This window comes from Temnothorax americanus, unplaced genomic scaffold, assembly GCF_048541705.1.
Source record: "Temnothorax americanus isolate GAGA-0224 unplaced genomic scaffold, ASM4854170v1 Scaffold13, whole genome shotgun sequence".
NCBI lineage: Eukaryota > Metazoa > Arthropoda > Insecta > Hymenoptera > Formicidae > Temnothorax > Temnothorax americanus.
In genome coordinates, this window is record NW_027509264.1 from 2,130,223 (window position 1) to 2,156,893 (window position 26,671).

Genomic DNA, 26,671 nt, shown 5'->3' on the forward strand with positions numbered 1-26,671 from the left:
AGATTGAGAAGTTTTATATGTTCATCTGAAAGAGATCTTTTATATGTATAATATATTCAAGAAGAGCTTTTTAAGATAGTATTATATATTTAAATAGAGTTATTTTTTTTTTATATTAAGATGTTGGAGATCTATTTCGCTTCATAAATGTATTAGTACGACGTCGGCTGCAGAGTTCGCGGATCTCTGACTTCTCTATTAAGAAATCCACTAAGAGGGTGGTTAATGACCTGTGACTACTCTTGAGAGTGACATCTGAACTGATACTCGTTTCCACGTCGTAATCGATCAAATTTCTTCTCTCTGTCCGCCTAAGTATCGTATCTGATATTGTACAAGTGACTGCAACATTGCTTTCTGCATTCAATCATTTACGCTCACTGAAACGTCCATGACAACGGCATGAAAGAATATGTCATAGAATATGTATATACGATTTTTAAAAAAAGTATCTTATTTACGTTACACCCTTTTGATAGATAATGGTGTGTGTAACATTGAAAAATATTAAAAAGAAAAATACAACCAGGTGTTACTTGTCGCGACAGAGCTCGCAAACTGATTACAAGTGAGGGTAACAAATTAATCTCTTGCGGAAACAAGGGTCGGAGCTCGTGTATCGTTAAAACGGAAGTGTAACCAGACGTGATGCATCGCGTCGAAAGGAAAATGCAAAATGCACGATACACGTGAAATTCAGGAAGGCTGAATCTGACCGTCGAACGCGAGCAGTCGTGTTTAGGGGTGAGTTTTTTTTAGGCTTAACCCAATTGCAGCGAGACGACAACGATATATATGCCTTCCGCTTCAAAGGCAAGTTCGTAAATAACCACCCTTGCACGATCCCTCAAGCGTTCGCTAATGCATCGCGCCACCCTTACGTTCGAGAAATTTATCGTTTTCTAGTTGAATGAGAAATATTCCAGCCATCTCACGCGAACACTGCGATCCGCGTAAGTTTCCCGGCGGAGGTAGACGCCGAATTTATAATGAAATCACCCTCTCTCCGCCGGAGAATGAATATATTTTCAAGAATACTACAATTCCCCACCGCAAGTCGGCGCAGCGACTTGTCATCGTTCGCGCGTTACAAACTGATCTACGTGTTTATTCTTTAACGTAATATTTTTGTTACAAAATTCTATTTCGATTTCACGTAACTTAAACGTATTTGATAACGTCACCATACTCTCGTACGAACCCAAAGAATTGAGACTGAAAGACCGATAAGAAGAGCCAACGTCCTTCAATGCGACAATGTGTCCTTTGAAATTTATAGCCTTTGCTGGTAAAATCTGATGCAGCCTGTTACTCCGTAGAGCATCAACGCCGACAATCGCGAGCGTGGCCTCAACTTTCCAGCAAGTGGTACTCGATAATTCATGGTAAGGAGGCCTAAGTCGCGCATCCACGCGAGACTACCACGGGGAATGGCGTCGGGGCACGCTCAGACGCTGTCGTCTAACAGGTGCCGATAGATATATCATCGGAACGGCGGCAGGGTAGTTTGCATGAAGACCCCTCTGTCGACCCCGTCTTCTATGCCGAGGGTGACCTCGGCGGTGATAGATCGCCTGAATTATAGGCATCGCTAGTCTTGCGCGTCCTATGATGCTCCCCGATGCAGAAGCGGTTTTCACGGGGAGTTTCCCCTACACTCCGCGGGCGCGAGGTGATGCTTACTCAACTTTCGAAAATCCTTCGCGGTTAACATCGATCGACGTTCACTGGGAATTAATCCGACTCAGCGGAGCGAAACGAGCTATGCACTAATTTGTTGAACATTAAACCGTTGCTACCGTTATTTACGGATTTACTTTGGATGTAGCAACGCCGAATTAATAATATAATAAATGCCGAATTATTATCACTTATTTTTACAATATTTTTAGAATATTTTTTTATAATTTGATTGCGCATCGCTAGACGCTTTTCATTACAATTAAATCAGATTTTTCAACCCTTCATGAATGGTTGAAATGAAAGGAGAAGATCCGATATGAAGATTCTAAACGAAGATGTTTTTCGGGATCATATGAATTTCCAATGGGTGCCTTTTCAATAATCTATGCACACGTGCAATGGGGAAGGGGACGGCTCGCGCTGCACGAAAAAGAAGGTGGAGGTATAGGGCGATGGGCGCAAACGCGGGATGAGTTTTCGTATGGCGGATGTGAAGCTGGGATAGGAATCGCTCTTCGGGATTCTCAGACAGACCGAATCAATGCAAACAACTAGATATTGCCGGCAATATCAGTTTCCTTAGAGCGGCGCGCCGCTCAACTGCGAAACGCGCCCAGACGACGACTATACGGCGTCGAAGGTGCGGTCGGGACTGTGAGGAGCTCCGAAGGCAGAAGGAAAACCGTCGTAGGAAAGGGGGGTAAGAAGAAGCGGAAACGCATACCCCGTCGTAGGCGAAAGTTTGCCTTGCCACTCCGTATCCCCGCCGCTCTCCACGAGCCCGCCCGTTCGCATCCACCAACTCGCCGACTACGTGATTTATTCAGCCTATTTTATGCGAGAACCCGCCATATGAGATTTCCACGGACACCTTATTTCCTATCCGGGCCAGCCGGGTAAGCGCGGCTTCTCGCGGGATCGAAGGAGTCCGGAAGAAACGAGCTCACGGACCCGCGGAAGAATTTCTTTTTGCGACGCTCTCCGAAAAGTCATTCAAAATTATACAGTCTTGTGTGCCACGCTCGGTTTGCCTCACGAATAGTATTTTATGCGCCGCGATTTATCTTATACCTTTGCCGTCCGCGAGACTGACAGACGTCGATGAAATTACGGCCAAATTATCCGCGTGAAAGCTCGCAAATTGGTATGCGGAAGATACGAGGATACGAGGCGCGAAGTCAGTGGAACGCGATAAATGTTTAAAAAACGCTGGCCGGGGAAGAGCGAATCTGAGAGCTGAGAGAAAATTTTATCGCCTTTTCTCTCTTTTTCCGCTCGAGAGGAGGCCGACGCACGGAGAACGTCTCTGTTGGACGGGCACAATAACTTACTCGCAAGCTTGACAAACGGCCCGACGCGCGTACTTTGCGTTTTGCGTTTTAGCGCGCTAACGCATCGCCTACCGTCATGGGGTTAGCATAATGCATTTAACAACCCCAGATTCGCACTTTGGTCATCCACCAAATAAGGTCTATGCAAAACAGCCAGCACTTAATCCTTCTGGAATTACAGCTTTCCTCAAACGTGAATCGCGCCTTCTTGGAACAAATTCTTTTCTCGAAGATGTAGACTTTACTCGCAAATGCATACAATAGTTAACTATAAGCAGATGCTCGTTGAGTAGATGCAAAAAAGTTAGGTACACATACAAATTACTAGAAAATGATAAATTATTTTAGATAAAAAATGTGTTTAATATTTTGTTTATTAATTCTTGATAGTTATTCTTCTCTTTTTATTTTATATTTTATTAAGATATATTAGTATACTACTAAAGCGTTTTTTTATGTAATACTATACATAATAAGTCGCATAGAATGTTTTTTGTTTATAGAATTTGATGTCTTATAATATATAGAACAAGTTCTTCCGAATCTTTAAAATGTTTTACACCGCTATATAATAATCGCAAACGAGAATTTAATCGATTCAGGTTTACAACTACGCAGGTTTCTCAAGAACGTTCTTCGTCACAAGCGCATAATTTGCAATTAACTTACGCAGAGACTGTTCAACGCAATTAATGAGTACGTCAGAAACTCTCTCTCTCTCTCTCTCTCTCTCTCTCTCTCTCTTTTTCTCTCTCTTTCTCTTTCTCTTCTCTCTCTCTCTCCCTTTCTTTAGGTGCTCACCATGCTTCGATTAAGTCTATCAAAGAGTTTTATAGCTGCCATGTTAAGCGCTATGAAATTTAATTTTCGATACATCATCGGAATTAGCAATTAATTAGGAAATCTCACATTTCCTTCTGCATTACATTTTACATATAATATAAAAAGTGTTTTACATTATATCAATTGTTTAGACACGCTACAAAAATTCCAATTTTAATATCTTTCATTAACAATTATCGAATTACAGTTTGATTTATATGATGTAACATAATTATTTGATATGCCGATATACTGAAGAATTATTAGGTTACTTTGGTTACGTTTTGCAACATAATACTATTATTGTAATTTTAATATTTTAAACTTCCTCTTTCTCTATTTCCACGAGAAATATTTTTCAATGGATTTATATCTGTGTATTACGTCATGATTTTCGTTATTCGTGCACCAAAGGCTTTCGCATAGATAGGCACAAAACGTCCGGGCGTTGAAAATTGTCGACGTCATCTAAGGACGAAACGCAATTACCGACAGACTCGCGCACCCCTCGTATATATGTACGCGGGTACCAAGATCTGCGATTCCCATTTTTATCCGGCGCTAATGGGACGACGTCAAAGTAGACCCCTATTTGCCATCTTCGCGATCTTCCGGTTCATCGATCCCGAGGCTAACCCAATAAGTTAGGCGCCATTCGTCTTGAACGCACCCGCAGACTCGTGTAATCGAGAGCTAGAGAATATTACTGATCTTTCAGGATACACACGCGTATCGGTCGTCCACCTTGACTATTACTCAAACGCAATTAGGATTACGAGCGCGTTATAACTTTCACTTGCAATATCATCTCCGCGAAATTACAGTCTCAATTCGAATGTTCAAACGTCTCAAAAATTTAAAATATAGCCTGGCAAGTAGCTTAAAAAAGGTGGTATAATAAAATTAAATCTCAACATCATATTAAGCTAATTTGAAGCTGAAATTGAAATTAAAATAAAAAATACCAATTTTCTAAGTCTTAGGATTCTATATTATCTTACCTCATTTTAATTAAACATCCAATTTCGAAAACCCACATTATAACGAGAGAGATACGATTTATATTTTTTAAATATATTTGAGGCCGATATACAAAATATTGGCTTTATATCACGCACTTAAACGCCAGAATAGGAAAATCAAGCAATACTCCGATTTGTTGTTGGATTGACTGTACATCGTACATTCGAGCGAGCTGTGAGTGAAGATTCGAGACAATAATTGGCTCGTCCACTCAGCATCGCTGGGAGTGGCCGATGGATGTATTCGTTGAGATTACGCGAAATGGTTGTAAATGCCTGGAGAGTACCGGCCGGCCGGAGTAATTCTCACCGCCCTCCCCCATCAAAGAGTGAGCCACTATCTCGCAACTGCAGTTACAACTGCACAAAGGTTAATGCATGCTATTGTTGCTGCCAACCGGCCAGAACTGCCGTGCTTTCGTCGGATCGCAGACAAACGCATTCATACGGATGTGGACGAATACACCCTTACGTTTCGACGACAATCACGACAGACACATATTTAACAAACAGCACTGTTTTCACACGGTACTTAAGCTGCCTGTCTAGAGATCGATTTCGTGGTCAAATTCTTTGTGATATCTCCGGTATAAGATATATTGTGTCCAATTTTTATTTTTAAAGTTTGAGTCGTCATTTCTCAGTTTTCTAAAGAACGGAAAATTTTTTAGCTTCTCTTCTAGCATCTATAACTCAGAACACTAATTTTAAAATTCGTTTTGTATTTCAGATAACCGGGAGCGAATAAAAGCACCATTGAGTATACCATTCAGACTTTTCCGGTCTCACAGTTTTATTGATAGTATATGTTCCACTGCGAAATTGCATTAAGCAACCTACGCTGTTAAAAGTGCACGCCGATAATAAAGGAGCCGCCGCTAGTTCTTGGTCGAAGTGGATGAAGGGTGATAAAGCGAAATGAGAATCATCACGTGGATGAAAGCGACGCGGCTCAGATCGGCTCAGCTCGGCTCGGCTTGGCTCGCGGTACCACCTGATAGGGGAGAATCAGAATCAGGGCAGATCAAAGCGGCCGGAGCGATACGTAGCACGTCGAAATTGATGGAGAACGCTTTACGTTAGCGAATTGCGAGTCTCGTAGAGTCGGAGCGGCGCAGAACTGATGGCGAGACGATGGCGATGGAGGAGGGAACGAAGAGGAGCAGCGAGGGCGGACAGAAAAGACTAAGTCGATTTTAATTTAACCGGAGGACAAATTAAAAGGCATCAATCCGGAGGGCAAAGTGCTGCGGAGGATTAACAGTTGGCTCTCAAGGCTCTAAGAGGAGCGACGGGATAACGACAGGCCCTTCGAGTGAAACGACGGCCGTATACCTAATTCGCTCGGCCCTTGGTCTACCAAACGGGAGGTAGTCTTTCAGTTCACTGTACTCAAAGACGCACGTGCTGCACCTACAAATGGTACGTACATTTAAAAATTTTTCTATAAATTCGCAATCTTCTTATATCAAAGTAAGCGAAAAATTACGTTTCATTAATAATCGAGGGTGCAGATATTGCATTTTGAAATCTTTTAATTAAGAAAGAGCTTAATATCATAATATCTTCTATATTCGCATCGAGATTTGCATTTACTTGTAAAAATATATCTTAATAAAACATTGTATCAAATTTTATATAATAATAATATATAAAATTAAGAGAATGTATATTGGGACTATGTAGTGACATGATCTTTTGCGTTTTTTGAATAAAGAAATGCATGATAAAATTGTTAATAGGAAAGGTTTATATGTGCTTGGATTTGTAATGTACTGATTGCTGTGTGCAGTATACCGCACTACTCTGTTATCAAAATGCAATGTCCGTAGCCGAGATGGGCCAGCTAAATGGAGCAATTTTACTGTAATGATATTAAGGTTTAGCACCAACTTTAACAGAGGGTAAAACGATCGAAACCGGATCTCGTTGTTCGATAACGACAGCACGTAAGCTGCACGTTACAGTGGATTGTAAAATCAAGAATATGTTGCGCCTATGACCATCCGCATTGTCGCACAATCCGTAGGAAAGGCATATACGTCCCAATAACCCTTTTTAACAATTGCCGACTCGTCCTTTAAGCTTATCCCGTACGCAATATCGATTACGAATCGTACGTGTAATAGACAATTGAAGATAATTGGTGGTATACTTTGAACCTGATGCGCAACGGAAGATAACTGTATAAGTTTATCGCGTCTTTTCTTTTCTTTTCTCTTAAAAAACAAAAAGATTTTTTTAGGACATATAAAAAACGTCAGAATTCTCTCTCACGTTCTCCTTTAATGTCATGCATAAAAATGATTATATCACAATCGTATTCTGGGATACAATAAAAAAAAACGGAACATAAAATGCATTAATAAAAATCACGAAATCATAATTTTATAAATGGAAATGAAAAGGAGCCGTCGTAAACCCTCGAAATTCCTAGGTCGGCGTTTTACTTCGTTTCGCGCGATTAGCGGCACGGATGCAACATCGTTAGCGATTTATAAGGGTGGTAGGCACGTATAAAAGTTACCTGCGCGCGTTTCCGTTGAACCTCATTCTACAAAGGAGAAGTAAGCGTCTTGGCGCGAGCGCTGCGGAGAATTTAAGTGAAGCTAATTTCAGGAAAGCGGTTACGCTTCCAAGCTATTTCGAGTCATGTTATTAGCCGAAATACGATGCTGCTCGCTTTTCAGGTGTGAGACAAATGCGTTCTTCTTCATTCTAATCTCGTACCAACGTTCCTTTTATCATTAATGGTCCCGCCAATTCTACATTATAAATGAATGGAAGATGGAAGGTTTTATTAAATTAATAAGTTTTAAGACAATCTAAAAATTTTATATGTTATTAAATGAATTTCAATTCATTTTTTTTTCAAACCTCGCTTATTAAAACATTTAATATTAAATGTAATAAATTTGTTAAAACAAGATTATTATTATCAAACAAGCTAAGAAAACTGATTAGTATTATTTATAACTTGTTTATAACTTGTGAACAAGATCTAGTCCAGAATATAATTTAGAAACATGTAAAACAAGCAGTGTAAAATAAGAAGGTTAGATGAGATAGGATAATACATGTGGTATGCCGTGCTGTTTTAACCATTAATTCATTGTGGATTAATTAAAACAGTTTACAGGGGGATAGAACCCTCATACCCGTTGTTAATATTACTTCGAGACAGACAATAACGAAAGTAATATATTTCGTCAACGACAACCACTAAACTGCCCATCCGTACGTATACATGCACACCTAAACGAGCGTTAAGCTGCTTGCCAGACGTTACAAGGGCTACTTTACTCTCCGTCTGATGAAATTCTCTACTGAAATTATTTTCAGGCTTGGCGACGGGTTAACGAAGCAGCTCGTCGTCGAAAGGAGCGAGAAGATGAAGAAAGGGCCCGTTTCAAATTTTCACTTCGAGTCGTTTAATTGACGGATCGATGATCAATACAAACAAATTATAGGACGAACAAACATTGCAGTTATGCTTTTTATGCTGTTAAAGCTTTTGATTTTTTAGTATAGCAGAACTAACAATTAAGGCGGTAATAACGAAATTAAATTCGCAATCTTGCTGCTCGAGCATGTAGCTACGTAAGAACGTAATTATATCATTTAAATGAGTATCAAATTTTTGATAATTAAACAAGTTTTAAATAATTTTAAATCTGTCCAGTTTCTGTCCAATCTGATGCTAGCATTAGACGTACGATGGTTACGCGATACTATACTTAAAAAGCAATTTTTCTTGTCGCCGACGTCAGACTTTTGACCGCATCGGACAATCGGAAAAACGCTCGAGTCGCTTCGCAGCGTGCACCGCCTTGCGGAAGCGCGACTCCTGTCGATTGCATTCTCTCCCGACGCACAAACGTAAATTAAAAATGCTCCGACGCGGTTAACGAGCAAACGACAAAGGGACAACACTGAAGCGCGACAGCGCAAAGAGAATGAGAGACGGTGGCACGGTGGCGAAAATTAATATCACCCACTGCCTTCGACCCTTGTTATATGAGAGCGCGCGCACGGGGGAACCCCGTGCAAGCGCGCGTATAACGCATCAAAAGTGTAAACGCACAACGTTGAAATTCTCTTGCCACTCACCGTTCGGCGAAAGTTTCGTCCACCCCATTGTGTTTCTGATTCTTGCGTGTGTGTCAAGAAAAAATAGGGGAAATTGTGGGAACAAATCTTAATTGAAAACCAATCGAAATTTTAGTTTTATAATCTTAACTGTCGAGAAATTTTGCAGAACTATTTCTTTCGGAAATTCTTGTCAGCTTCTTAAAGTTTCATGCCAACCAGAGTTGCTCGTTTCTATGCTGCATAAATCTCCAAAAATGTAAATTTTGTAGGCTCTAAGGAAACTTACTATTCGGCTCTGAGTCAACTAATAGCGAATGCGCTTGAAATTAATTGGCTCGATATGAGATCAGAACGTGGCCTCGAAGCAAATTTTTTTTTATTTTATGTGAATTCACAGAAAAACGTAACTGGAGTTAGAGTTCCTATGTACAACCAAATGATAGCTTTGTCTCACTCCCACTAACTTCTTGGCTGAAACATATGGCGGCCATGATAGCTTTGTCTCACTCCCACTTACAACTTGTCTCACTCTTACTAACTTGGCTGAAACATATGACGGGACCAATCAAAAATCGTCACCACATTGGCTTAACTCTTATCATAGGAACTCTAACTGGAGTGAGATGTTCCGATGTTTTACTATCCCTCGTTCTCCAATCAGTTGCTTCGCGCTCGTGAAAATTACAACCGTGTCAAAGTTCAAAGCATGCCCCCAAGGCTGTAGCTCACCGAAAATAGCTAAATTGCTGACTCCTCGAACTAAACGTTAACTATAAACATTAATGACAGCGGCCGCGTTGTGTTGTTTTGTCGTTGAGCATGTCTGTTCTTACAATTAGTGCAAGATAAACTCATCCACATGTATCACGAGCAGTATCAACATATCAACAAGATACAATGTTAACATACCCAAAGTAAATTATCAAGTTAAACAAGATAATAAGTGAATATTTTGAATTTTAACATATATCAAACGTAAAACTTTTTTTTATAAGCTATCGCTGTTACACTTGAGGAAGCGAAGTAAGTTACTCGTTATAATTTTTTCATTTCTGTGATAAGCGGTTCGTTGGAGTCGCGAGTTTTAATCACGCATTTTAGCCGGCACGAGAAGGTGGAGGCGCATAAAAAGTTGTAAATGTCAGGAATAAGGCTGACCCACTGTGGCGCTCGCTGTGCGAGGTGGTCGTTAAATGAGGCGCAACTTTGAAAACGCGGAGGCCTGCTTTTAATAATATGCACGCGAGCGTATTGTCTGCGCTCGGAAATCTAAAGAGTGCCGGGATCAAAGGGATTCTTCAAACAAGTCCGAGCGGACGCATTGTACACCGCGAATCAATGTCGCTGGTATGGTTTTACGAGAAACTCGGCTTTCTCGGAGATCCTTTTAGTCGAGAGTCGAGAGCGGGAAGCACCGCGAGAACTGTACAATCCGCTTTGATAACGCTTTCGAGCATAAATATAATGTGATGACGATATATGCATATATGCAGTAGAAAATTGAATAAAAATTATTTTTGTGTATTATTAAAATTTTAAAAACGAACAAACTAAAGTTGCAAAATCGTTCGTTGGATAGTCGAATATGATTATCGAAATATATCGGTGATGATAATTTTTTACAGGCGAAAATAAAAATGTGCCAATATAAATTACTGCTGAAGCAATAATATTCACACTCACAGAGCGAAATTAAAACGTAGCATTTTAGCTGCCGCTCTCTCAAGTCTCGAGTGAAAGCATAAAAAAATTCGGAACGAATTACGCGTCAGCCATCAAAGAGGAATAAATTATTGCGAACTATCGTCGCGTGCGAACGTTATTAGATTCGTTCAACTCGATGCATTCTAGCGTTTTGCGCCGCATCAACGCTGTGTACCTGAAGAGTCATTAACACTAAGGCCGCCGCTACGATCATCAAGCGCAGCCTTAATTACGACGTTTAAGCGAATGGTCAAACGACCTGGCGACGCGAAAGAATTTAATTATACGTCGGTCCGAAAAAGGTCGCGAAGCCGAAAGCAGAGAACCGCGAATGTCACACTCTCGGCCTGCGACTGGAAAAGAGATTGAAAATGAAAGAACGATGAGAGAGAGAGAGAGAGAGAGAGAGAGAGAGAGAGAGAGACCCCGGAGTGAAGACTACTAGAATTAATTCGAACGCGAAGCTATGCAGCCAAAATGCGATGCAGCGACGTCATTTCGTCAGACTACCACTTTTTAGAGAAAATAAATGCAAAAAGAGAAGTCGTAAGACCCACGGAAAAAGTGGTGGTATTAAAGTTTCAAATAATTTTTAATACTTATTATTAGTAAGAATTAATATTTAATTAAATTTCTTTAAAAAAATTATTTTAAAAATTATTTAACAAAAATAAACTCATCAAAAATGTGTTATTAAAAATTTATTTAGATATAATAATTTATCATTAACACAATTTTACAATCTATTACAATATTTTGAAAATAACGCATTTTTAATTAAAAATATACAGTTTTAATTATTTATTAATAAAAATAATTTATCAAAAATATTTTTGCTTTTTTCTCTGATAAAAAAAATCCATCTTGCTGTTGCTTTATCGGTCGAAAGCAATAAAATTGCGTCGAAAGATCGTATACGCGAATGTCTCACGGCGATACTCAAAATGTTGCCGAAAGCAGCAAAGAGGGATGGGTGTAAAAAAGCTCGTACGATCTAGGAACGATGAAATGGTTGAACGTCGCGGGAAGGGGCAACGTCGAAGGATGTGATAGTTCAGTGCCGGCGCGGTCGGCGCGCGCGGCGACTCGTACAATGTCGATGAAGTAAAACGCAGTCAGGGTAATTGGCGCACCTTTCAGATGTAAATGTGGTTCGTTAGGGAGGTTTCCAACCGGCGATGCATCGCTGACGGTGCACCGGGAGAGAATCAGACTCGGCCAGTTGGTAATGCCGCTCTACATCGGGCGATGGTGGACTGACGCGACCGACTCTCTGTCTCTCCCTGTCGCCCTGTTGCCTACGTTTCCCGTTCCGTAACAGAGCAAGCCAGTCCACGCAGAAGTGTAACTTGCTGCGGGGCTAAGTGCTATGTATTTTGTCATGGTAATACGCTGTTGGGACTTTTTCACCTGTCACGCGGTGCGATCGCCGGTCATAGACGGGGCGCGATGAACGATATGCCGCGCCGGGCACGGACGAAAATTCGCGAACGAACTGTCGCGCAACGTACTGATTTCGCGCTTCGTCGCGCAACATTACAGATGCGATATGTTACCCTCGAAATGACGCGTAATATACGGTCCGATTTGTTTCGATCGCATGATATATTGGTGATTCTCATCTACCATTAAATCTACTCGTGATTAAAATTGAGTATTAATGTCCGCAAAGTGACTAACTGCGTTAAATTAGAATTGATACACGATAATATAATACTGTAAAATTATAGATTTTGTACATTTGAAGGGGTAAAAAACCACAGTGTGGTGTAAGTCAAATATTTTAAAAAAGCACTGTAGATTTTATCCCTCCATTTGATAAAACACAATAAAAAGATAAAAACTTTAAATCCTAAAATAAATTAGATCATGAATATATAATAATCATATATGTATACGAGATAATAATATTTCTCTTTACTCGATCGGTTCTTTAATATTAATACCCGAGAAAAATCGATACTTATTACGCAGATATATACTTTTAAACTAATCTAAAGACATACTATCATCATTACGTAACTCGCGCGCGCGAAGGGTTAATAGTGTATGTTCATCTTAATTCAATTTTGCTAATCTCGCGCATAGTTTGCAGCCAACGTTTTTTCCCTTCCCGTCTCCAACGGGGGGATTACCAGTACATAATGCAGAAAATTTTCGCTTGAAACGCCGTTAGAGGCGATCGTATCTTCCCCGACGAAACTCTCGAAGGTCGAATATACCGAGAACCCGGTCTCGTTACGAAGTTTCTCGTTACGAAGCACCTTCCAGTTTCGCCTTCGTACGGGGTAAACTGTCGGATGGGATAGGAGCGAGTGAGCCCGCGGATGAGCCCGGGACCCGAGATTGAATTCAGGGAAAATTAACGGATATTGTTTATAAGTGGAATCCCGCTGCGCGAGCGCGCGCGTACATTGCGGATTGACATGCAAGGGTGATTATCGGTATGTCGAGAGGCCGATCCCGTCTCGTTGGATCGCGCGATGTCGACTACATTCCTATCCGAGTTTGCGTTCAACCCCCGTGTAATCCCCGAACGCGTATTGAAGCCACGCGATGGCGATGCTTTGAGCATTTGTACATAATTACGTGTGACGAGGCAAAAGCCAGCGAATTTCTGGATCGAAGAGGTATATATGTATACCTTTCGAAGACTAAATCCGCATCACGTTTATATTTGCAGGCTATTAATGAAAACTTGAGGCATATATTATTGAATCTCTGGGCAAGGACGGAGAGAAAGAGGGGAAAAGAGAAAAAGAAAAAAATAAATTAATGTTTTTATTATTTTATATTGCAGTAGGTTTTATCTCTTGTTTTTTAGAATTCTGCAGGATATAGCATGTCGCATTTTTTAATACGTAGTTGTAACTTGTTAAAATAAATACAAATATAATTGAACGATTGTATATTGTATATAAAGCAATTGATCTATGTTACGATCACATGATCCAAAATTATATTTGGAAAGTAGTTTAAAAAATACGCTTTAAAACACGATTAACGTTTATATAAGATATACAGTCTTCGTGTCGCCGAGCTAGAAAACCATAATTCTCATTAGATTAGTAATTGCTAATCGACCGCCGCCAATGTATGATCATTCACGGAACTGTATCAATAGAGCGAGGAAATGCCATTTCCATAAGGTTTGGCGCGCGCTATTGATAAATCTTCGCTGACAGCTCGATTGAACGAAAATCACGTCAGCGTCACATGCAGCCGCGGTAGAAGGGTATTACCGTTCCGTAACGTTATTCATTTATCAACTATTCATATCCAGAGCTTGAGAAACGTTCATACGTAAACGTCTCATACGTATTTCATTTCGCATGCGTGAAAATCGTTACGCGCGCGTCAAGTTTCATTTTTTTAATACAATTTTAAATGCGAGTTATTCGGGCAAAGCGAGAAGCTGCAATGGAGCAAACTTTAATGAAAAATACAAGAACCAAATAACGCATTATTTTTATTCGGATTAGTTTTTTTATAGGAAACACGTACGCGTATTCCGATATTTTGATCTGCACGTCCGGGAATCGTCCGGCTTATCTCCAATATCGTAGAACAGAATCTATGAAACGCCGCGCGCCGGTTCACCGAGTTGCGGTGAACCGCTGATTAGCAGAAGTCAAGCTGCGGATTAATAGCGTTTACCGATCCGCATTAGTTACGGTTAGTACATTTCAACGCGGTGCCTTGAAATTAGGCACGTACGATAATTAGACGGCGAGCTCCACAGCACTATTCCGCTGGTCATCGCAGAGACCATAATACGCGCTGTAGAGGATGATTCGTATGGTCAATAGTTACCGTGCCCTGGGCGATACCGGTCAAGATTTAATCGATCGTTAGCTGCATAAATGAAGAAGCTCCCTCTAAAATGTGATCTAATTATTTCTAGCATGATCCTTAATCCTTATAATCTGTTGACACGTTCAAAAACTTTTACATAATGTAGGTATAACGCATACAGTTTTATTTGATCTCTTAATTGATATGAAAGTGAAAGATCATATTTAGTATCATAATATAGCTTTTCGCAAAATTTAACAAATTAAAAATATTTAATATATTTTCATATATTTTTTTCTAGGAGTCTAAATCTCGTATAAGAATCTATAAAGTTCAACATATTATTCTTGGTATCATTGTTTATTATGTAAAATTATTTCATTTAGACAGCAGAGGATCAATCGATCGCGAATAATTTGTCCCAGAGAACGTTCCAACATCCGGGGTGTTCGTGAGGAGCGAAGAGGGATCTTGGTTCTTCGCCGAGGGTTCGCGGCGCGGAAGTGGATAACGACCGCAGTGAAAAAAACTTTTAAAGTAAATATCGTAAAAATTCATTTCCTGCCGGCAATACGTTTCTATTCGTTTCCCGCTCGTTCCCGCCATCGCCTTCTCCAGCACCTTCTCCTTCTCTTCCGTCGCTCGTTTTTGCTTCTTTTGCTCGCGTTCCCGCCTTTGCACGCTCGAATACAATAATCCCGGTATGGGAGTTCCCGTATTTGCGAGCATTAGGGAGGTTCAAAGCACAGGGGATGGGATGGCTAGCGTTGGGTGGCTAGCAGGGAAAAAGGCAGAATACAGGTGTTAGCATACATCGTTTAAAGCGAGTCGGTTCTTTATAGTGAAATTAAAACAAGCGACCTCACGCGAATAGAGAACGGTTAGCGAATATTCGCCGACAATAAATCAATTTCGTAACATTGCAAATTTGCCGTTATCTCCGACCGTTAAGTACAACTCAGTTATAGGTCCGATTTCATATCCGGCGGACAATTGAAAATGTTATACAAATATCTTCCAAAATAAATGAATTTATTCGGCCGCACCGGTCGCCCAAGGAATTTTCACAATTTCTTGGAAACCTGTACAATACTTCTCGTCAACACATTTTTCAAGAAACGGCGACAAACGCTCCGGCTCGAAAAATGTCTCCTGTCTGATATTGGCGGAACTTTTCCGATTCGCCATTGGCAATGTAAACTCGCCTCTACGTGCATTATGCATGCCAGGAAATAGAACGAGTAGAGCGACCTGCACACATACGCCTATCAACCCCGCGAATGTGTCGGGGTGGCTCAGCCGGAGCCCGGAATTCGGATAATCATGTTACAGTGAACGAGTTGTAAAATTCATGCCTCGTAAATACGAAATCTCCATTGACAATGGAGGAATAGTCTGATCTCGATAACCGTTGTCCTTTTTTTCACCGGTGTACGACTAGTTTTGAAAATGATATGTCTACATTTCTCCCGCGTGTGTTTGCAACAAGAGAAAGATATACATTACATTTATTTAAGCTAAATTATATTTTTAGAAAAACAGAATTAAATTTAACGCAAACAAAATGACAGTCGATTTTGTTGCTGCACAGAATTTTATTTTGTATACGACAGATTGACGTACTTATATATAATTTTATTACTGCTTCAGACCTTTGTTACACATGTTGGTCCAAAATTTTCTGTTTCCAAAATGCTTTCTCTCCCGCTTCTGTGAATTGTTATTAAAAGCAAAATTACATATGGTAATAGCGCGCTCGTGATTTTACAATTAATTCGTCTCTGGTGACTATAATTCAAGATTTGCCATGCTCGTCACGCATGTCTTGTCATTATGACATCGATGACAACATATAGTAATCGCCAATATCACGTTTGTACGATCGGGTTAATGTTGATTGACGCCCTACGTAGGCATACGGAGGATGCTCCTCATCGTATGCACACACAGGAAGTATCGGAGCCGAGAGAATATGCATCGAGCCATCAGGCCATAATTAAACCAACACGTGCCATGACTGTTTGCCTCCGCATAGCCGGACAGCCTGTGTGTAGTGCTATAAATGCAACTAATCAAATCTGTGGCGGGACCTAAAGCAAAATCAATTTCGAAGTACGCGCAGAACATTTCTTGACTATAATATATATAACGGAAACGGAATTTACATCGAATAAAGCGATCAATATTATTTACAAGAATGCAGCTTGCAACGACGAATTCAATGCTGCGCGTTTTACAATGAAATAAAATTTCTTAAATTTTCTAAGACTTATCTGCAATCAATATCACAGTTTAATGGTAATCTTTTAAATTGAATTAATTATTTTTCTACTAGTTTTAAAAATATAATAAATTCAGTTCTTTATTACGAGTGAATATGCCGCAGAATTTCGTACGTATCTACTTGAATGCATTTACTATCGGCGATTAAGCCAGTTCAGCAATATTTTGTTTCTCAGAAAACAAAAGATCGGGAAGGTCGTCTCGGTTCGCGTCGAGGAGGACATACCACTTGCCCGACAGGATAAACGACAAAGAACCGTCCTTTCTCCCCCTTTCACCGTTCCTAGCGTCGACGTTTACTACTCAGGGAAAGAGTTGTATAACCCCCCGGTGCGCGGATCCGGTCCAAACGAGGAATCTGAAATTCTCCGTCTTATCCCTTCCTCTCTTCATCTAGCTTGTCTTGCGAGGGGACGCAGAAAGGGGGGGAAGGGAGGGAGATGGGATGAGTCGAAAGTCAATAATCTTCAAGTAATCCGTCTTTCCGGCGAAAGCTATTTTCATTGTACTCCAGATTCGCGGCGAGTCACGGTTGGGGGAGGGAGGAAGGGGGACGGTGCGTTAATCAACTAAAAGCCGGTAGTCTGGGTTTACACACCGCGTCTCAATAGACGCTATCGTCTCTACCTCGCATACCGATAACTTCGCCTGGCGGAGATGCATACATAAACGCGCGCGCGCGTGTGCAGTCGACTCGCACTTGATTCTGTAATCAGCCCGCGCGTTGAGTGATAGCCCATATTTACTTATTGCGTGCCATCGATCATTCAAGATCTCGGACGATAAGACCTTGCGTGCCACACGGCGCGACACACAGGCTGGGGGAACTGGTATCGTTATGGAGCGACCGATTCAGCGGCCATCATAATTGTGATTTGTCGTCACGTCGCAATATGTAATAAAAGTCCTACGGGACTGATATAACACCTACGACGAAACGTGTAATAGAAAATTGATCTTTTCTTCGTGTTCTAAACTGACATTCAGTTATCGCGAAATTTTCGGAAAAAAAATTGCACGTTGGTGTACACGTTGAGATTAACGCACGTGCAAATTGCAAGTTCGCCGTAACGTCAGCCGCTCGCAATTCGCAAATGGGTAAAAAAATCGCTGAACGAGCATTAAGGGATAATCGACTTCCGGCGGACAGTTACGGCCTGTCGCATTCACAAAGGAGCGTGTAAATGCGCTGGACGGGGAATAGTTACGATTGCGATAGCGTGCAGCGGCACAGAAGATACGATTCCGCGCGGATATCTATGTAGAAAGAGGAGCGACGTATCGAGGTGGAAACACGACGGCGAGAGCGAGGAGCGAGGGAAAACATTGTGCACGCTGCCGTAACTTCGCGTCACGGCCGGTGAGCTTCATCGATCACCGGCCAACTCAATTTGTCTCCATTGATACCAATCTGCTGAGCAAGCTCGGCCACTCTGTATACCTCTTTCTCCCCCTCTCTTTCACTCTCGCTCGCTAGAGCTCGCGTTCTCCTTCCCTCTTTCTATCGGCTAAAATCTCACTATCGCGGGAGGACGGAATGTGCTGCGTACTAAACACCCGGATGCTGGGAGCCGAGCCTCCGCATAATGCACGCGCGAAGGAGAACTCACGTGCAAATTATTCGTTTAGTTCTGTTTATTTGCAGGCGTCGCCGTACTCATCTTTAGCGCGATCGTCTAATATTTTGGCGTGTAAAGCGTGAAATTGCAAATTTTGTTTGAGGCAGTACAAAGGAATTAATGATTTCCATGCGACTACCGCGCGATTCTAAACCGCATGGTCGCGAATAACGCCCCGCAAAAGTTACGTATGCAATAAATCGCGCACACGCGTATACGACGGTGAACGATTGTGTAAAGTTGCGCGAACGTCGCGGAGGTAATCAACCGGCTAATTACGCAAGTCTGATTCGAGCGCGTTGCAAACATCGCGCGATGTTAATCAACATAATTAAACTATCCTCCTCAGTGATGGCGAATCCGATGGTTCATAACAGCGGCGTCAGCTCCGCCCGAAACAGTCTCACCATCACCGCGAGCCGTAGACACCTTGGGCCGGTAAGCATCCGGCTTCGCCGTGAGACAGTGGGTGTGGATACGTGCAGGGACACGTGTGTTGTAGAAGCGTAAGAGGAACCGAGCAACGAGACCCGTGTCGCAACGAGCCGAGTGGCACGGGAAAGGGGGATGGAAAGCGGAAAGTGAGGCGGGGACCGGTACAGACACGGGTACGAAACGGGTTTCTATCAAATTATAAGTTGTCACACGGATGACGACGCAGCGCAGCCGAGCTGACTCCGGGCTTAGCTTTCCCAGTTAACGCCGCCGCCAATCAGACCCGCCTCCAATCTCCTCCCTTTTCATCCTTTCGTCCTGCAACCCTAACTCGCGCCGCGCGTCTCTCTGTTCGTTCTCTTCCTTTCTCTCTCTTTCTCTCTCTCTTTTTCGCTTTATCAGTCTATCTCTCTGCCGTCTGTCTTTATCTTTCTCCGCCCCCATCATTCGTCTCTATGTCCATCCTTCTTTGTTTCTCCCCATTCTCTTCCTACTCCTCCTCCACTATTCAACCCTCTTCCCCTTTTTCCGCCGTTCTCTCGTTTACCTCGGCGTTTCGTACCGTGGTCTTTCCGCTTCTTGAGCGCTCGCATGGAAGGAAGCAAGAACTCTACTCGTATACGCATCGCAGCTGGCGGGCTCGGCATTTGCATGCGAGGAATTTATAATTGGGCAATGTTTATCTTATACCGGTGGAACTACCGCTGCTGTAACTACGGCGAGCCAAGGAAAAGATAGTCTCAACCCGGTTGGCTCGTTAGTCTGTCGGATAAATCGGCACGCAAACGAGTCGACGTGAAGTAGTGAGCGCGACTTTTCCAAATAAAGTACGAACAGTTTCTTGTATCATTATACTGTACAAAAGTAAATTACTTAATTCGATCCTCGTTATTTCCATTGAAAATACAAATCTTAACAACTTCAAAGAAATATGGCTATAAAATGTATTAAATGTATCTATTGTCAGTTGTTCTCGATTAAAAAGAAGAATTTCTTGACTTAAAATGTTTAGTTATTCGTTTGTAGCAATTTTACAAGTTTTTCAGTTTTACAAACAAATTATTTTAATTTTTTAATCTGAAAAACTGACTGTGTGTGTGTGTGTGTGTGTGTGTGTTATTTTCGAAACCACTGATTTGCACTTCGCAAATGGACCGTGCAATATTAGATGGAGTTAGGGAAACGCGTGAGAGAATAGAGCTTTAAAAACTATTGCTTTCCATTGGATCGTGCCAAAAGTATTTCAGGCTGTATTCCAAGGTGAAGTTACGAACGAGGACCACCGCGATTTGGCAGTCCTTCCGTTCTGCGTGAGCCCCCGTGTTAGGGGCGAAAAGATATCGCGATATTATACGATGATAATGGGGACCGCTCAATAACATCGCGAAGAGTAATAGCAGCGGCATTGTGCTTAATGGCTATGGTATTCTACGAAGGGAATCGAAGATCCGGTTTATCGTAGCTGGTAGGCGTTAGGGTTCCTCGGTGACGAATAGTCACGTCAAGTCGGTCCTGCAGGTTGCTCTTCCGCTTCGCGAAGTGTTACGGCCCCAATGAGAGCTATAATGAAACAAATTGACAGCGAGAAGGAGATTCTTGACTCTGTATTTTTATATAAATGAAAAGAAACAATCGTACGCCATGAAGTATTCTCGCAATAATCGTAAGATGTCAATAAAAAGATTTTTAATCTTGATTCGCGAGGTGACTATTGTGTGAAATCAATTTCATGCACTTGATTTTCATATTTTTGAAATGCGTATAAAGCAGAGATATTATTAAGGCAAATAGAATAATTAACTGGAAGTTAGAGAATATCAGATATATTATTAATGATCAATGTATTCCGTGCTTTTTTAAATATCAAGACTGAAGGAGAGTGACAAGTAAATCTGAGAGATGTGACTCAATGCTTTTGCTTCGGCATTTCAAAACAAATATTCTCATTTCTTCTTCACAAACGTTTATGGGTACATTTCTTTTTTGCGCACCATCACAAATTCTCAACTCGAATAATTTCCAACGGATTTCCATAAGAACTTACCCGATTTATTATAAACGCATTATGCTCCCTGGTGATGGCCCTTTTTTTACCCTAACCCCAAGCATCAGCTCTCCTCGCGGGGAAAGAGCCACGCAAAATTCGCGTTCCCATCCTTTCAAAGAGGATTTCTTTTCGAACTTACGTCCCCTGGACGGGTTCGAGCCCCGACAACAACGGGGCTTGAGTTCTTTCGCGACAGATTCGTGAACGTATTTACGCTGGATAATCACTCAAGAGAGGATTTTCCTTATCGTCGTGGGGATTAATGACAGTATACGGAAACACCCTAAGGGCTGCCTTTGAAAACGTAATACATTATTATGCCCAGTATGCTTTGTAATCTTGATAATAATATCAGTAACATAAAATACACACCGATACGAGCATCAATACAAGAAATAGGTACTAATAGAATATTGAAACGTTTTCTTTCTTTAAGAAAATTATTTTTACCGTACATTTACGCAGTTTGGCGTATTTGTGAGAAAAATTAAATCAACGTGTATGAAGAAAGTAGATTAATTCTCTTATTTTTGATTACTTGAAACTTTTGACGAATAATACACCAAATTGATCGAAATGTCCGTACAACAAGAGGCGCTGGTAATTTATTGCGTTCTCATAATAAAGTTGATCCAACGATCGGTCGTTTGTGACATGAATCACGTACGTCCGTTGATGTCAAATACCATGACAGTCTACGTCCGTTGATCGTGGAATGCGGCGCACGAGTTGCCGTGCCGCGACGCGTCGAAGAGTTACAAGTTGCCAGCTAATGTTTGCAATTTGCCCAAGCGTGGTGAATCTCACCGGCGAGCAAACTGGGCGGCCGATGCGGAAGGATTCCTAAAGCATTCCCGGGAAGCACGGTGAGCGCACTCTTCAGTCCCTGCCGCCACCGCCATCCCAGCAGTAGCAGGAACGGCATGGCAGCGATAACGGATAGCGCAGCAGCAGCAGCAGCAGCAGCAGCAGTAACAGCAGCAGTGCAGCGCTCTGCGCCAACGCCGCCAACCAGCACGCCGCATCAAGTATCACTCTATTTACCCGTCAAATATTTGTGCTTTTACCGTGGAGCGCCGTATCCGAAGACCCTCTCTTCTCCTCTCCTCTCCTTCACCGTCCTCCTCTTAGCTATCCACTCTATCCTCTAGTGCCACTTTGTATACAGCGAGCACTGTCGGTGCTGAATTTCCCTAACGAAAACTTGCCGAAAATTTGCAATTCGTAAAGCGGCACGGTGAAGGGAGAGAGAGACAGAGAGCAACGGGCCCTTACTTGCCGCGCGGGCGAAGAGACAACAAAAACTTCGAAATGACGACTTCGTTTCAACATTGAAGCTGGAAACGAGAGAGAGCTTCGTTAGATATTAGATAAATATATAAGAAAGAGAAAAATGCAAAAACACATTTTTCATCCATATGTTTCAATTCTTTACGATTTTTAAATGTATACATTAAATATTTGCATTTTTAGGCAGAGTATTAAAGACGTAAAAGGAGAGAATCAAATATATCTTACGAAAATATAAATTCTAAATTTTAAAAGCAACATTATATATACATACATAAATTATAATGAATCATTAGGTATTTGTGTGACAATAAAAAAATATATAAAAAATATTATAAAATATTATATATTAATACTTAATATATACAATAATTTTTATTATATCTACTTCTTTAACACTTCTACTTAATTACTCTATTTGCCTCGATAGTCTTCTATTAGTCTTCTATTAGAATCTATAGGAGAGGTATCCAAATTAGTTCAAATCAATCGATCAGAATATGGCGGACGACCGTTTCTGTATCTGGGAATAAACGGCGGAAACAGAACAAAAGACTCGTAACATGTGCCAAAAATAAAGGTTCCTTCAAAAAGAAACGGAGAAATGACGATGGCAAGCATCAAGGTGCCCGTAGGCTGGTCACGAATGTGACGCACGAGCTGGTACCGCATGGCTGTCATTCTTTCTTCCTCTTCTTCATTTCTTCTCTTTTGGCCCCTTCGGCCGGCCACTCCCGGGAATCCTAATATCTACGTTTGACGTCATGCCAAATACTTACCCTTACTCGTCTGGAATAAGGCAAACGGGCGACGCGACGGGCGCCGCAATAGGCGACGGTAGCAAACGGACGAGATCGGAAAGGAAGAAAAATAACAGTCGGCAATACGGACGTCCAGAGTCTCTCTCTGATGACGTATTGTACCTTACATGCGCATCCGTTCTACCGGAACGGAACGGTCATCGTTAAACATCCGGCGTAATAACCATAATTCCGCTTTCGACTTCGGCCATATTCGACGAACGTATAAGTCGTGCGCGCATCTCGCCGATCCCACACGGCGAATTTAAAATCGGAGGGACAGAGAGGTCGCGACGGAGACTCGTAACGCGTCTGTAACAATCATCGAATAGCGCGGAGCAATAGAATCGCTACGAAGCCTGGCCGCTAATATAAATCTTCTAATCTTGAACCTTGAACGAAATTACTATTTGTCATCGTAACTCGTTTTGTAGCATAGTCCAATTGTCGAAGATAATCAAGTCGATCCGTGAACTGCGATTAGAAACCCCGCAGGCTGCGCGACATGTCAATTCGAGCGCGTTACTTTTTACGGCACGAAACACATCCCTCCTGTAAAATCGACGGAGTTTGTGCCTTCCGAATTCAGTCCAGTCGAATGATCGCGGATGGAAATCAGAATTATCGGGAGCATGGCAGCCGCGTTATGATGGCTAGGTACGTACGGACAGAAGGCTCGAATGCAGACCGTCCGATTTGAATACGTAACTGGCCGGATATAAACGAGCCTATGAATAAAATTTAAATTCTAATCACAGTGACCGAACAATGCAACAATATGCGCGGTCGCACGGTAACAATTGCGCCATATACCTATAACGCGAAGCGCGAATGTTGTACTGTCGAGGCGCTTACGAACATCGACGTAAGGAATCGATTCAAGTGTGATGACTTTCCCAATGACAATCTCGATTAAAAATACCAGCAAGGTGGAAACATTTTTCAAATATTCATATATTTTTTCATAGACACGTATCACGAATCTTTACTTTATCTATAGCTACACACACATATTTTTTTCTCCCTACTCAATTACCGAGAAAAAGCTATTGATAAATTTGATACCGACAGATTTTATGTATCAATCGATAGTCGCGCCGGGAATCTCGTGACGAAAAGCAAACGTTATAATTGCCACGTAATTATGCGCATTTTAATTTGCAAGCGCGCGTTTACCATCGGCCATCCTCGTTCTCTTTCCTCTCCTTCCCCGCCCCTTGGCCTCTTATACATACATGCACAAGTGAAATCCCAGCAAATTACAATCATGCCTGTTTGACGTGCGCGACGGTTTGATTTATTAATCATCGACTCGCCGCGGGACGGTCCCGTATATTTTCACACCGACGGAGTACCGTAATTTTCTCCGTTGGCACACACGTTGTAATATTTATGTCCAAGTGCGGGACGCAGCGTCGCATTATCCCCGACCCTCTCGCCAACCCTCGCCGATCGACCCGATCCCCTTCGCGTATTCCAAACGTGGATAGGAGACGAGCGAGCTGTTTGACGCGGAACGCAAATGATTCGATGGAAACGCGAAAAGATCGATTAGCCGCGACAGACAATGGCTGTTATCTTTATCAGCGAATTTATGCAAATTAACGATGCGAATTGCCGAAAATGCGTGTCCGTTCGTTTGTCCGTTTAAACGCGTCGGGGCCGAACGGAACGATGGAAACGGAAGAGGGAAATCGGAAACCCGTTGGCCCGCGCGTAATTTTCGCGCCGGCAATTTTAATCGTGATTCCGCGTTTTTACTCCACACCTCGACTGCCGCCGTCGCGTTGATTGGTGCGAACGCGAAAACGATTGGGATTGACGGTAGAGCGCGAACGTCGCCTCGTCGCGCGTCGCGTCGCGTCGGTGCGGCCCTCGTTAACGTCGGCGCATCCGTATAGACGCGGCTGCAACCTGCATGTAAATCGCGATAATGTCGGACATATGTAACGGAACGTAACGTTGAATGACGCTAATGAGTAAATAATATGCGCACAATATTAACGCTCACAAACAACTCGGTTCGTTATGCTTTGTTTCCGCCGGCGGAACGTTTAATTATTGATATTTGCCGCGATTCTGGTAAAATGAACGCTGCCCGTTAACCCGCCCGTTTAACGAGCGACTTATGCGCGTTGTACCGCGTATTCTGTTTGCACAAAACATCGACGAGTGATAGGATGATTACTGAAACTCTATGAATTCGTAACTGCCACGAGACTGTATACTTTTATTATCCGTTATTATCGTTTTACGCTAAATTTACTCGAATTTGTATCTCGTTGAACTTTTTCTAACAATATACACGATGCCACGTGTTTTCCAAGTTTTATTTCGTGCATTGTTAAACTAATTTGATTGTTGATTGAATGATTAAATAATTTTATATAAACACTGGATTATTTTTTTATTAATTCAACTCAGGTGTAATATTTTATACAATTTTTTGGAGAATATAACTTTTATTTATTTTTTATTATAATAATTACAATTACATGTACAATTGTAAACAATTATAAATATTGCATGATATCATTTGACAAGATTGATTTAATTTGTTTGAACGCTAACGGAATTACGCTTTAACAGTCTGATTATATCATAGCGCTCTGATTAACGGACTTTGCTTCGATTCAAGGGATGCAATGTAGTATATATATTATATATATCAGCATCCTGCAAAGTTTCACGAACCGATAAACGTATTGGCGATAGTACGTTTTCGTAGGATCAAGATAAGATATATGCGTGACAAAGAAAATGTTTCACGGGTTCATCGTCTTGGGAACTTTATTGCATCATTAGTACCTTTTAATCTTTGTTCGATACATTATCTTTTACTGGTATTTTTATCGCGTTCACTCGTTGTTTCTTCTATACAGTAGTAGTAACAATTGTGTATATATTTTGTATTTTATAGCAATATATTTATTATTTATGACGTTAAAAGTGAAAACGACGTTTAATTATCTGCAACATAGTATACTTTATTTTAAATCAAACAATGAATCTGTAATTAAATTAATCTTAAAACTTATTTTCCAATTTTGGACATCATTTTTAAGTAAATATAATTAAAATAGTCGCAAATGCAATGGAGTATCAGGGAATGAGCTGCGATACACGGGAGATCTCCGATTTTGGCAAAATCGTAAAATGGAGGACCATCGTCAGGGGAAAGCTGGACAGCGCGTGGGAGAAAAGTGAGGATATAAACAACCGGCGAAGTAAAAGTCGCATACGAAACTCGGAGTAACTTATCACTTTCCCTTAATCGGGATCAGCCGCGCGACGGTACCAGCGACATTCGAGTCTCGTCCCGTTAAATATTCAGAAGAAGTCTGCCGCCGGTGTAAATCAGAGCGCCAACCGCCCTCTGCCAACCCTTATCCGAGACTCGACGCATTGCTCCCACGTGGATGCTGCCGACTACAAAGTCAACAGTCGTCGCTCGCCCTTTTCTCGCACGCTCTGTCATTGGACAACCCGACTCGAGAGAAGTAGGAAGAACAAAATAAGTTTTAATGAGCCGGAAAAGCTCCAGCACACATACCGATCAATAATTGATCGCGCGACATTAAATCCATGTGAGAAAACCTGGCAAATTCCTTCAAACTTATAAATCACGGATGTGATAAATGTCGAAACTTAAATTTAAAAAATATTGGAATGTATATTAAATTATTATAAATCTTTATGTTATTATTTGGAGCTGTATTTTGGAAAGAGCAGAAATAAGATCTATAAA

The 26,671-nt window shown here is 41.5% G+C and overlaps 1 long non-coding RNA gene across 7 annotated transcripts in view; it reads left to right on the forward strand.

Moving 5' to 3' along the window:
* The window catches only part of LOC143894023 (uncharacterized), a 152,281-nt gene that overhangs the window by 101,721 nt on the left and 23,889 nt on the right, over positions 1-26,671 (forward strand). For all 7 annotated transcript variants that reach the window (XR_013255981.1, XR_013255983.1, XR_013255982.1 and 4 more), the window contains one exon: positions 5,589-6,280. This is a non-coding gene — a long non-coding RNA (uncharacterized LOC143894023). The remainder of the gene's footprint in view (positions 1-5,588; positions 6,281-26,671) is intronic.